This window comes from Chroicocephalus ridibundus, chromosome 10 (assembly GCF_963924245.1).
Source record: "Chroicocephalus ridibundus chromosome 10, bChrRid1.1, whole genome shotgun sequence".
Classification (NCBI taxonomy): Eukaryota; Metazoa; Chordata; class Aves; order Charadriiformes; family Laridae; genus Chroicocephalus; species Chroicocephalus ridibundus.
The window spans coordinates 1946814-1959680 of record NC_086293.1 but is presented as its reverse complement, the minus strand read 5'-3'; the positions used below and the strand labels follow the sequence as shown (position 1 = coordinate 1959680).

At 49.8% G+C, this 12867-nt stretch overlaps 1 long non-coding RNA gene across 1 annotated transcript; it reads left to right on the top strand.

Moving 5' to 3' along the window:
* The first annotated feature begins 865 nt into the window (after positions 1–865).
* Positions 866–11531, top strand: LOC134521527 (uncharacterized). The gene is made up of 6 exons (XR_010072803.1): positions 866–1080; positions 2175–2326; positions 2499–2725; positions 3940–4127; positions 10183–10307; positions 10547–11531. It is a non-coding gene; the product is annotated as an uncharacterized LOC134521527 (long non-coding RNA).
* Positions 11532–12867: the final 1336 nt, after the last annotated feature.

The following is a 12867-nucleotide window of genomic DNA, read 5'->3' as shown; positions in this document are numbered from 1 at the left end:
CAGGTTGCCCAGAGAGGTGGCAGACACCCCATCCCTGGAAACATCCCAGGTCACGTTGGACGGGGTGCTGAGCAACATGATCTAGTTGAAGATGTCCCTGCTCATGGCAGGGAGGTTGGACTAGGTGGCCTGTAAAGGTCCGTTCCAGCCCGAACTATGCTATGAAACCAAATCTGCTGCTGATGCTGGTGCTCGGTACTTCGTGCATTATGCACCCCAGGGGGACCCTGGTTTATGGCTGAGGTGCCCGGGTCATACTGCAGAAACTATTTTTTTTTTTTTTTTTCCTAGTGCATTTCTCAGTTTTTGGAAGTTATCCCTAAATATATTTTATTATTGATGGGAAAAACCTGCTTCTTGTAGGAAAAACAGGTTGTAAGCTAGTGGGATTTGTTTATGGGTAGTTGTTTTCACTATTATGGATTGATTGCACAGCCAATACCTGATTTTATCTGCTCGTGTATCTCTTGATACTAATTTATCCTTTCCTGTTTATCACCGCTGTTATGTAGTCAGTGATTTTTCTAGTCTAGGAATTTCCTGGGAAGCCGGAGGCAGCCTTTCAAAGAAATGCAGTCTCAGGGTTTCTGAAATGCTGATTTCACCTCTGGGGGGAAAAAAATGGTTTTCCTTTTCACTGCAGACCTGGAGACGGATTTTTTTTGAGTCTTCTCATGCCTCTCACTGTTCATTCAGTCTTCTACAGCCACATGCAAGTGCTCACACCTTTCACTGATGCGTGCCAGCGGGAACTTTAAGAACTGTGGTGTATTGTTCAAAGATTTAATTTGAGAGTAAAAATTGGGATTCTGCCTCCTTCTACCGTTTGCCTACCTCTGTGTATCTCTCACCAGGCATTGCGGGGTGGAAGTGATGAGTACCGTGACGGATAACCTGCAGGTGCTGGCTGGGGGATACCCGGTGGCCAGTAACGCAGGCAGCAGCAGGCCATCCAGCTGCTGGCACATCCCTGGTTCTGGAGGGCTCATCTTACGGCAGCTCTGCACCAGGGGAGGCGAAACACAGCAGAACAGCAAAATAAAAGGCATCAGCTCCAGGAAGGACTTTTCCCAAGTGCCTGTGAGTCGGAGGGTGGCGTTTGTTGATGCAACACTCAGGTTTGTGGCGAGGAGACCCGTCGACCCTGGCTGCAGGGGCTGGTCTCAGCGGTGGTCATCGCTTGGTTGTGTGAATTTAGCCCTGAGCTGGTGTGGGGACCCGCGTCCAGCTCTGCACCCAGGCACAGCACTGACCCCAGGCTGGATCCACTGCCCTTCGCACACGAGGAGGGGCCGCACACACCCTCCACGGCCGTTGTCCCTGCTCAGCCCCTGGGAACGCACACGAAAGGTTTCCCAGGGTGTTTTCGTGATACGGTGTTTTTCCCTGTTTGAGTTACCGGAGGCTGCTGAGGGATGGGGTGTTTGCTCTCGCGGCATCTTGCGCACCCCTTTGCTCGCAGGAGGAGCGCGAGGACGCTGAACGTCACTTTCTCCTGCTGCTCCCCCCGAATCACAGGCTGGCTGCTGCCCCTGCACCCACCGCCACTGCAACGGCCTTCTCCGAGCAGATGTTACTCGTTGTTTCCTCCTTTGCCTCCATACTGACATTTTTATACACAAACAGCAGCTTGTGGTCCTGCTGGCCTTTTAACGTAAAGAAAACACCCTGCTCCATTGCTATTTGCTTGTTTTTCCTGGTGCTTGTCCATGGTGGGACAGGAGGGTCTGTAGCATCCCTGGGCAAAACGCCGCTGCCGCTTGCCTTACTGAAGCGTGAGGCTTGCTGCAGGCAATGGGGGGCCTCTGTAATATTTGCCCCCAGGGTCGTCTTTGCTGAATGTCCCCTTGCGCAGGCGTCTCTGCAGCGTCCGTCCGAGCAGGGCCGTATCTCCCAAACAACCTTCTGATGTTGGGTTTGGGGGGGTGGGATGCCACAGCGGGGCTCTGCTCTGCCCTGGGGGGACCCCAGCTGGCTCCGGGACCTCTCCCAGGTCTCCTCGCGGAGCTGCGTCCCATGGCTCGGCTGCAGGGCTGCAGCACGCCGGGGCGGGATGGATACCAGCTTAGCGTAGGAATTTCTCAGCCTGTTGCTCATGACTCATAGCCAGAGTGTGCAGGAGAACTGTAGCCGTGTTTCAAAATACCAGACGCTCTGTTGTTTCCTTCCCGCAGTGGATTTTCCATGGCCCCAGCCTCAGCCTGCCGGCAGCCTGCCTGGACGCTCTCCTCACTGTGCTTCGGCAGTCCCCCCGGTCCAGGTCCTCCCGCTTCTCTGGAAAGCCCTTCAGGTCAATGAGTTCCTCTGGATTTGGAAGCAGGTCCTGGTGAGAGATGAGTCACTGAATTTCATAGAATCACAGAATGGTTCGAGTTGGGAGGGACCTTAAAGATCATATTTTCTCAATTCCCATTATGTGGCAGTTTCTCTTTCCCAAGATACACCACCCCCACGCCACACCCAAAATTTACCTCGCTGTGTCTTGTCTTGGTATCCAGAGTATCCCTCTTTGTGACAGACCAGTGGAACGTTAACCCGGGTACCGCATTGCCAAACGAAAAAGGAGTCTGACTGCTGGTGGTGCCCATTACGTAAACCGGCATCTAGAAACAGAGAAACCAACTTTCCTAAGTAAGCCTGGCATGCTAACCAAACCTGCGCACAGCAAATGTGATTAAACTTAAAATTCATCTCCGGAGAGGAGCCAGTCGCACTCACTAATGGAGTAAGTCATACAATAAGCTGACACTTCAGTCTCACGTCTTGTTGCTGACAGAATGATTCATTTAAGTGTTCTGAAACAGGTTCTTACTTAATTGAACAGGATATTTGGTAATTAAAAGGTATGGAAGGCTAAATGAAAAAACAGAGTAAGGACTACAAAAAGAAAAAAGGCTGCTTCTCCCCATAGCCCATGGATTTCCCAGAAAGTGAGTTTTTCAAGCACAGAGGTTCTCACTGCACTCCTGGAAAAGCCTAATTCAGTGCACCAGGAAGACGTTGACTTGAAACGTTACTGATGTTCTCATGCTGCCATTCGTTAGTAGAGATGGGCCGATTTCTTACTATTTATGTTTGATTTTTTTTGTTTGGAAACAGTAGGAGGACAAAGTGTGCCCACTGTGAAGATTTGGTTCACACAGGTCGGCGTATTATTTCAGCTGCAGAAGTTGCATGATGGATTCACAGCAGCTTTCCCAGACGCAAACCAGTACCGGGGTGTGTGTGTGTGCCACGGGAGTCTCTTTTAGCATGACACACCACGCCAAGCTGCCAGGCATATTTTCTCTGTTTTCTGTTTTTTACTGACCATAATAAGAACGGCCACCCAGGGTGCTGGGCATCCCAGGCAATCTTTTAAGAATGTGTAAAACAGATGTGTCGGTTCCCCTAAATCAAATCAAACAACCCAGCGATAACGCAGCCCTGGCTTTATCAATGTAAATAAGTAGCATTTAAAGCTTTACGCGGTGAAGAGCGTAGTGCTGTTAATGAAATTCATGGTCAGCTCCGGCACACGCGGGTGTTTTCTGGGGTTTTTTGGTCCGACTCTCTCTGCCCTTCTCGGGTGGTGGTGGTTGTCCTCCCCTGAGGACTGTTCTCTGCTAAATAACTTTGTGCCGTGGCTCGGCAGCGCCTCTGGGCGGGGGGGAATGGCTGCGGGGGTGCAGCGAGCCCTTCTGCTGGGGCTGACGCCCACCGGGCTCCTCTGAGCCACCCAGGCCATGAGCACAGCAAGGTGGGCACGTGACATTTCCCAGTGCGTTTTTGTGTGTTTCCATCTCCTGCTCCTCCTGCTCGTAGTAAATAACTGTGATTACAAGAAATAATTAGATGTTGCTTGAAATATTTGTGATAAAAAAATTAGCACGTTCTCTGCAGAGCTTTTTTTTTTTTCCTAAAAGGCAAATGATTCTTCAATTTTTCTGTTCCTCACAGGCCACCATGAACTGCTCCATTGTGTCAGAGGGGCTTCCTCTCCGCAGATTGTCCAACCCCGTCCATCCGACACTCCTGACACGTGCAGCCATGAGGTGGAGGAACCTCTGGACGTGGCTGCGGAGGATGGATGAGCCAGGCAGACTGTTGTCTCCCGAGGTGGAAATATAAGGAGAACAGAGCAGCAGGTAAGCGTCAGGGTGCGAAATGGGCACTTCGTGGGGTCCCACAGGCACCACCTTCTCGGTGACACTGTAAATGGCTGCGTTCGGCTGGGCCCAGGTGCAGCAGGAGGTGCTGTGGGAAGCCCTCGTGCTGCAGCGTCGCTTTGAGGAAAAATCCCACTGTGAGCAGTTGTGCTGTGAGAGGAGGAGAATGAGGCGTGCTGGAGCCCGGGTCAGAGATCTCCTTTCTTCTCTCAGGAGCCTGTAGGAGCTTTGCATGGGAGAAAGGAAAAGGGGTCAGGCAACCTCTCCAGCACTCCCTCCCTCCCTCCCAGCTGATGGAGAAGGAACAGGAGGAAAAACAGGAATGAAAAAAAGCCCAATAACTAAGTATTCTCCTAATTTCTCTCCTGTATCAATGGCTTGGTCCGCTCTCCACTGTTTCTTCCACCTCCATTCTCCAATCCATCTCCCAGCATGTGGAAGGAATAAATCAGGTGGGCAGATTTGGGAAGGAGCCTACGGTGCTTTGCCCGTGAAGGGGACGGAAGATCCTGCGACTCCCAGAGGAGAAACGAGACAGAAAAAAGGGCAGATGAGCCGATGTAGTGGCTGAGGGATCAGGGGGAAGAAATAAGAGGGGAGACAGACAGTTTGTGGCTATGAATAGCAGGGCAGGCAGAGGACACTGGTAACTCTGAAGAGTTTGGCACCTCCTCGCCTTTAGGCAGCCGACCCCAAAGGTTCATCCCTGCTCAGAGGGCATCCGCTGCCTGGCTTCACCCAGCACAGGGACCAGGAACATAACGAATAATGGAGGTTAGTGTAGGAAACTACCTAAATATTGCTGTATGATTCCAGCAGGGTTTGCGTCCCGTAGGGAGCACCGTGGTTGTGGCTGTGGTCGGACACCAACCTGGTGAGATCAAAGGGAGCTGAAGTACATCTGTGCGAGCTCCAGCTGCGGCGTGGGTGGTGAGTGGGCACTGTCTGTCCTCGCTGGTGAGCAGCAGTGGGGCAGGCTGGGTGGAGACGTGTCCCGTGCCCACCTGAGATGGCAGGAGTCCTGAGAGAGTTTGAGTTTTGGTGTTGATCCTCAGCCACTGCAGAGTTCTCCTTCCTGCCCCGCACTGTGGGCTGACACGGGGAGGGTGCACCAGCTGAAGTCCTACCAGGCGTATGTTTTGGATATGGGATTTTCCATAGTTAGTGTGGGTCTGTATCAATAGATATCTCTGGGTGGAGGGTAGGGACCGTTTTAATCCTGCTTGCTATTGATGAGAAGGCAGAGGATTGGTCTGGAGCTGGAGCTTGTGAGGAACAACCAGATAGCTATAAACAGACCCAGGGAATGAACAACGTGGCACCAGCTCCATTTGGGAAGAATTATTAGTGCAGCCCCAGAGCAGGATGCCTGAAAACCTCTGCAACACAAATAGTAGAGAGTTCATTCATACAGCAAAAGACTTTCTGACCTTATCTAGCCTTACATGTTCACTACACCTCTTCATTTAAACAATCATCATGGGAGCACTCTGTCCGTGCCGGAAGGTCCGTCTTTCCCCCGCTACTGCAAGAAGATGCTCTCTGTTATGCTGCTGTATGGTGGGTCTCCTGGGTCCCTACCACTGAAGGAAAATAAATCTGTTTACAAGAAACAAACAGCTTTGCGCAAACTATAGCTCTGAGCTGCCAATTTCATGTTCTTCCAGCACAGAAATGCATACTTCCCCAGCCGTAAAGCGCTCCGTTAGCAGCAGCCACGGTACCGCTCCAGGGGCGTGTGGTTATGAGATCATGTCACTCGGGAGTAGAAAGCACCAGACTATGCCCTGTGTTTTATAAATGCAGATGTGTGATGATTATCTCATGATAACCACCAGAGTTCCTGCTGTAATGATACTGGTAACAATTTATCCTTCAAAAGTGTTTTGGGTTGGGATCACCCTGTGCTCGGAGCCGGAGCAGACTGCTGTGCTCGGGCTCTGCTCTGCGGAACCCTTACCGAGATCCTGCTGCTGCCTGGGCCGTGAAGAGACACGGCTGGGACGAGTTCCTGAGTTCCAATGATGCGTGTGACCAGAAAGTCAGATAATTTCTAGTTGGGGCAATGGATAGCAATGCTCAAACCACTAATATCACTAAATATGGTTGCATGAGATTGAATAAGAATACCTTATTGTCAACCACGTTCCCTTTTTTATTACCAGATAATACGATAATATATTATTATCGTTCTTTCTGTATGATACTTCTGTATAGATGTTCATCATCTAGACTCTGGGAGGGCTGCAGCTGCAGCAGGAGTGGAAGCACATGGGGAAATGACTCACCTCCCATGGGCTGGATGCAGATTTTGACCCAGCAAACCCCAGGAAAACTGACATAAAGGTGGAGTGTTGTGTGATTCAGGGAACAAAATGTCACAGCAAACAACTGCCTCGAGGCTGGGCTCTTTTTTGTGATGGACTTCTAGGCTGTGAAGTAAGTGTGAAGAAAATGTACTCGCTGTTTGGTTACAAAAGGTCAAGGATACTAAACACCTTAAACTGCAAATGCTCTGAAGGATGCTGCAGTTACTGTCGTTCTGTGCCCTGCTCTCTTCTGGTAGGAGGCTTCCAGCTCTGCAGTGAAGAGCTGCGTGAAGTGTCGAGAGATGGCAAGAAGCTTGCTCTTCCTTTACGCTTCTTAAAAACTCCTCCCCTTTTCCCGCTGGGACTGAAGATGTCCCGTGCAAACCCCCACGGGATGTGGCTTCCAGTTGCCCGATTTCTTCTTTCAATACTGGTGCTGGAATGGCAGGGCTCCTGCAGGAGGGACCCCTGTGAGCGGCTGGTTCTGCGCCGTTTGTGGTCATGTCCGAGTCAAGTCCGGGTTTATATAAAGGCATTTCTCCTCGGCAGTTTGCAGTAACATTCAGGTGCATCCAAACTAATCTGAAACAAAGACTGTTTCAAGGATGGGTTTGGTCTCTCCAGTCTCCAAGAAATCCTCGTGTGTCCTGGGCTCATCCCCAGCAGCGTGGGCAGCAGGGTGAGGGGGGGATTCTGCCTCTCTGCCCCGCTCTGGGGAGACCCCCCTGCAGTGCTGCCTCCAGCTCTGGGGCCTCAGTACAGGAGAGACACGGAGCTGTTGGAGCGGGGCCAGAGGAGGCCCCGGAGATGCTGGGGGGGCTGGAGCCCCTCTGCTGTGGGGACAGGCTGAGAGAGCTGGGGGGGTTCAGCCTGGAGAAGAGAAGGCTCCGGGGAGACCTTCTGGTCCCTAAAGGGGCTCCAGGAAAGCTGGGGAGAGACTCTGGAGCAGGGAGGGGAGAGATAGCACAAGGGGGAGCAGCTGCAGCTTTACACTGGACGAGGGGGGATTTAGATGAGATCTGAGGAAGAAATTCTCTGCTGTGAGGGTGGTGAGCCCCTGGCCCAGGTTGCCCAGAGAAGCTGTGGCTGCCCCATCCCTGGAGGGGTTCAAGGCCAGGTTGGACGGGGCTTGGAGCAACCTGGGCTGGTGGGAGGTGTCCCTGCCCAGGGCAGGGGGTGGCACTGGGTGGGCTTTAAGGTCCCTTCCAACCCAAACCATTCTGTGATTCCATAAGTGTCACTATGCCCTCATAGTTTTAGACTGAGCTTGGAACACACGTACCCCTCACCTGAAGGGCCTTACTGTCAGACAGACAAGCTGCCTTTCCCCTTTCATTTCCTGGGCTGGGAGGCAGAAGGAAGGGCTCTGGGAATGGTGGTGCAGGGCAGTTTTGTCTCTGTCCCCCCTCCAGCAGTCCTTGCCTTCCCCACTGCTCTTGCAGGAGCTCTGCAGCTTCTGAAATGAAAATACCCCACAGCAAATCCTCTGCTCCTGCACAGGAGTCAGACCTAATGCAAAATCTCGCCTCATTTCTCCCCTTCCCAGAAATCAGGCGCTGTGCGTGTGTGTTTGCACGTGTGCATGTGCCAAGTTTCAGCCCAAAGAGAGTTTTTACACCTGCCTTACAGCCCGCTGAAACGGTTTTATTATGGAAGCAGTGACATAACTTTATAGCAATGCAAATACGCCACTATAATGCCGGTGGTTTATAACACTTTTATGAGGTGTGTCTATAGGAGGTGACGTCCCCAGCCCAGGCAGAGCTGATGGTACCTTTCCAGCGAGGGGCCCAGGTGGCCCCAGGGTGATGGTAGGTTTCTCACGTGGCAGACCTGGGACCTGCTAAAGGGACAATGACAGGAGCTGCGGTAGGTTAAGGCAACAGCTCTGCTGCACAGATGGGTGGGAGCTTCCCAGAGAGAGCACCTGGAGACTCTGGAGCGAGTCCGGAGAAGGGCAACGGAGCTGGTGAGGGGTCTGGAGCACAAGTCCTGTGAGGAGCGGCTGAGGGAGCTGGGGGTGTTCAGCCTGGAGAAAAGGAGGCCGAGGGGAGACCTTCTTGCTCTCTGCAACCCCCTGAAAGGACAGGCAACAGGACAAGAGGAAATGGCCTCAAGTTGTGCCAGGGAGGGTTTAGATGGATGTTAGAAAAAATTTCTTCATGGAAAGGGTTATCAAACATTGGAAGAGGCTGCCCAGGGCAGTGGTGGCGTCACCATCCCTGGAGGTATTTAAAAGCCGGGCAGACGTGGTGCTGAGGGACGTGGGTTAGTGGTGGGTTTGTCAGTGTTGGGTTGATGGTTGGACTCGATGATCTGAAAGGTCCCTTCCAACCTGGACCATTCTGCGACTCCCCTAAGAGCAGAATATGACCCCTGAAAAGCTTGCAGGTTTTTCTTCTCCTTAGCCCTGAAGCAGAGAAGATAAAAACAATTTTTTAGCTGCTGCTATTGATCAACTTCAATACGTTCAATAGTTAGAATTCAGTGTATCAATAGTTAGAGCTCCCACGCCTCCACCCCCTGCCAAGGAAAATCTGGAGCAAAGGAAGAGAAGAGAGTGTCTGCTCTGGTTGTAGCATGGACCGCTGGCCTCAGAGCCTTGTCACGGTGGTTTTTTGCCACGACGGGCCACAAAGCACAGTGTCCCTGGCTGGTGCAGTTGTGTTTGAGCGAACTGGGACTCATCTGAACAGCTGGGTAACTCTGGAGCATCTCTGGGGACCACGGGCTTCAATTAAAATGCAAAACCGCGTCTGCTACAACCTTGCGTTATTGCTGTTAAGAGGAGAAAATCTTTTGTTATCTGAACTTGCGGAGTCATGGGGTTGGTGACAGGAAAGAGGAGTTTTTGGCCAGTTGGTCATTAATTCATGTATAGGTGGTGTTCAGCCACCAGTTTGCGTTGCAGAATCTGTAAAGATGAGGGGCTGTTGCACAGCTGAAAAAATGCCCTTGTGTTACAGCACTTGATTCGGAACTTGTCCTAGAATAGAACGAATATGCCTTTTTAGAAACATTTTGCTGTTTCGATTGTAAGTATCGCTATTGTGTGAGAAGGCTGCCTGTACATCAGTATTTTTGAGTTACTTGATGTTACGAAATAATTGATTCGGAAACCCTGATCCAATGCCAATATGAGCAAAACGGCAGCTTCGGTTGTATCTACACTTACTTCTGCAGGGTATCTCCGAGCCGCACACATCGCTCGCTCCACAGAACCACGCGTGAACACATTCTCTCTACAGCAGAGCGGTACATCTGGAGTGAGCACCAAATTTAACAAAAAATGTGACCAAAGAAATTAAGAACTGGGGTGTTTGGGACACAGAAATGATATTTGTGGAGAGGCTGGTGGCTCTGGGTGTCCCAGGGGAGCAAGAGTAAATGGTTATTTTTTAGCGTTCACGTATGTCGTCTACAGGGTGAGAACAGGAAACAAAACCCAGTTTTCTTTCTTTCTCCCCATTTCCTTCCATAGCTACTGTACTGATCCAGAATAATTTGCTTTCCTTCTTTTTCTTTTTTCTTTTTTTTTTTTTTTTTTACATTTTTGTTGTACTGCTGACTTCCCTGTCTACTTGCTGTGTCTGTTGATGTCAAGTCTGCCTTGCCACCCCCAGTGCTGGTGTGAGACTCTTGCACATGATGGCACGGTGACTATTATGGGCCATTGCATCCTTCCTTTGACACTACTTACACGACAAATTTGTGGTTCTTAACAGCTTCCGTGGGTCTTTGACGCTGTCCTCCATTCCCTCTCTGGTGTACTCGTGAGCTGCTGAAAACCAGCTGCATTTCCAACTGGGCGGGAACACAGACAACAGTACGGGCAGTATTTTGGCCTCAGGTATAACATTTTTAATTCTTTAATGTTTTAATATTAAAGACAAGAAGCACCTGCAAACTTTGTTTAGAAGTTATATATCAGTTAGCTGGGACAGGAGTACTGTACAAATCCAAGTTATTTTCTAATCGCTAATGTTAATTAGAAGGGCAAGGTATGAAATTGCCCGAGTAGACTAATGAATAATTTATTACTGTTTTTTTATTCAACAAGCTTTTTTTTTTTTTTTTTTTCACAAACAGAAATTTGCAAAGTGAATGCAAACAGCTAATTAGAGAAAGGTGGCTGTGCCAGCAAGCGCTCTGACGGGGTGTTGAAGAACGTGCACCTGTTTTCATGCCTTAAGTGTGGGACTGAGTTGCGAGAAGGGATGCCGATGCTATCTTCGGATGTTCAAGGCAAGGATAATTAATCTTGTACGGTTTCCTGCGTTAGTGTCCGTGTTGCTGTGCGCTGCGCTGGTAGGCCGTGCAGGTGCAGAAGATGAGCAGAAGCGTCTCAGGGTGCAGAGGACTCTGCCGGGCTGGTGGGTCCATGCCAAATCTGCGCTCCTACGCCGGTGTAGGACCTCTCTGAGTTTGCTAAAGCAGCACTTGAGCTTAGAGTCTCTTGCCATTATTTCAAACACCGAAGCAATATCTGCTGTTTACCAGGTAAGTGTTTTTCTGGTATTTTCCCCAGCGCTGATTGTTGTAGTGGAATGAGTAGTCTGAGCGGTTGAAACGGAGAAACAGAAGAAAATTGTGGTAACTGTTTCAGGTTGAGATCATGTTTTTCTTCAAGACACCTAAATGGAGTAGCAGTTGCGTTGAGGGAGTAAGGAGGTGTGTTAGATAAGTGGCACGAAGAGGTTTTTGGGAAGTCTCGGTGCCGAGCGGTGAGCGCGGCAGTGAGCCGGCTGTCCCCGCCGTGGGTGCGGGAGCAGCTGCAGGAGTCCCGGCAGCTCCTGTGAAGCCCCTTCCTGGCCTGTGCAAGGGCAAACCAAGAGGGTGGACGGTGCTGCAGGATGCTGGCTTAGTGTTTCCTATCACAGTAAATACAGCTAATTAACGCTGTGGCATTAGGCCCGTAAAAAAAAAATAGTATTTTCCATCGATTTAGCCCCCTTCATTGCACAGAAGCTGATTGTCTTAACTCCAAACCAACTCACGCTCAATCAGTGATGAAGACGGGACTGGGGAATGCGGAGACGCTGTACCCAGACAGGCGCTGCCTCTGCACGAGGAACTTCTTACATCTTCTCTGATCTGTCTCTTCACTGCAACTGAAGTGTGGAAAAAAAAAAAAAAACAAAAGAAAAAACAAACAAACAAAAAAACCAAACCCCAAACCCAACAACTCCCCCCACAAAAAACCCCTAGAGGGTGTCCAGGGGTCTCAAAGATTATGTCAAGCCTTCATGCAAATTGACTGACCTTGGGGCAATTCTCAAGCAAAGACTCATAAAGCAGTTGAGCCAGAATTAACATGTACTTGAAAGCTACTGTCCAAAGTTGGGAAGGAATCAAGTGAATTGGAATCAATTGGAACAGGCTGCCCAGGGAGGTGGTGGATTCACCATCCCTGGAGGTGTTTAAAAAAAGGGTAGATGGGGCACTGAGGGACATGGTTTAGAAGTGGCTCTTGTCAGGGTAGGCTAAAGGTTGGACTCGATGATCTTAAAGGTCCCTTCCAACCTCAGCAATTCTATGATTCTATGAATGCCATATATCTGCTTTTTCACCTAAAACCTTGTCTATTTTAGTAAATCTCCGGAGAGCTCCTTGCTGTAGAAAATTTTTAACTCTTGCCACAACATCATCTGAACCCTGTTTTCACACGTACGTTGGCACAAAACACTATATTGAAGAAAGGTTGTATTTAAAACAAGCTTTGCATCTTTTACTGCAGATCCTAGGACTTGTTTATCTAAGTCTCACCATACGGGGAAAGAAAAATACTGTACATATGTACTGTGGTATTATAAATATTTACTCCTTTAACTCCATTTCTGCGATGGCTTCCTTCCTTGCGCTCATGCTAGCAGTTCACGTGTTTCCGGTATGATGCAGTGTCTTTGGGCGTCATTTTCTAAATTTATTTTAAAACACAAATCTATTGGCTTTCGGTATGCGCATACAGGATTAGATGTACTGGCACAGTTATGTACTATATGTACACAGAGCGTGCTCTCCGGGCTGGTTAGCTTTGCCCTCTTTCTTTCCCAGGAAAAGCGTATCCGCTGCTTACGTAGAGGGGAAATACAAGGGGAGCAAAAGGGATACTGAGATTTGTCACAGACTTGATAGCCTATACATTCTTCAAAACAGTGATATAAATCTTTAACGGTAAAGCCCTGAAGCTTTATTTCAGAGACTATTTCCCCTAGCCAAAACGGGCTCCCTCTAGTCTGCCTCTGACTCTGTTGCAGCCTTGCCGGGTGGTCTCGGCCACTGCCAGTTATTTTCCGAGTCCATTGATGTTCACTCGTTAGAGACCCTCACGCACTGTTCGGGGACGCGGTGCTGTTGGGGAGTTGGCTCAGTCTTTGATTTCCTGCTTTTTTGATTATTTTTGATTATTT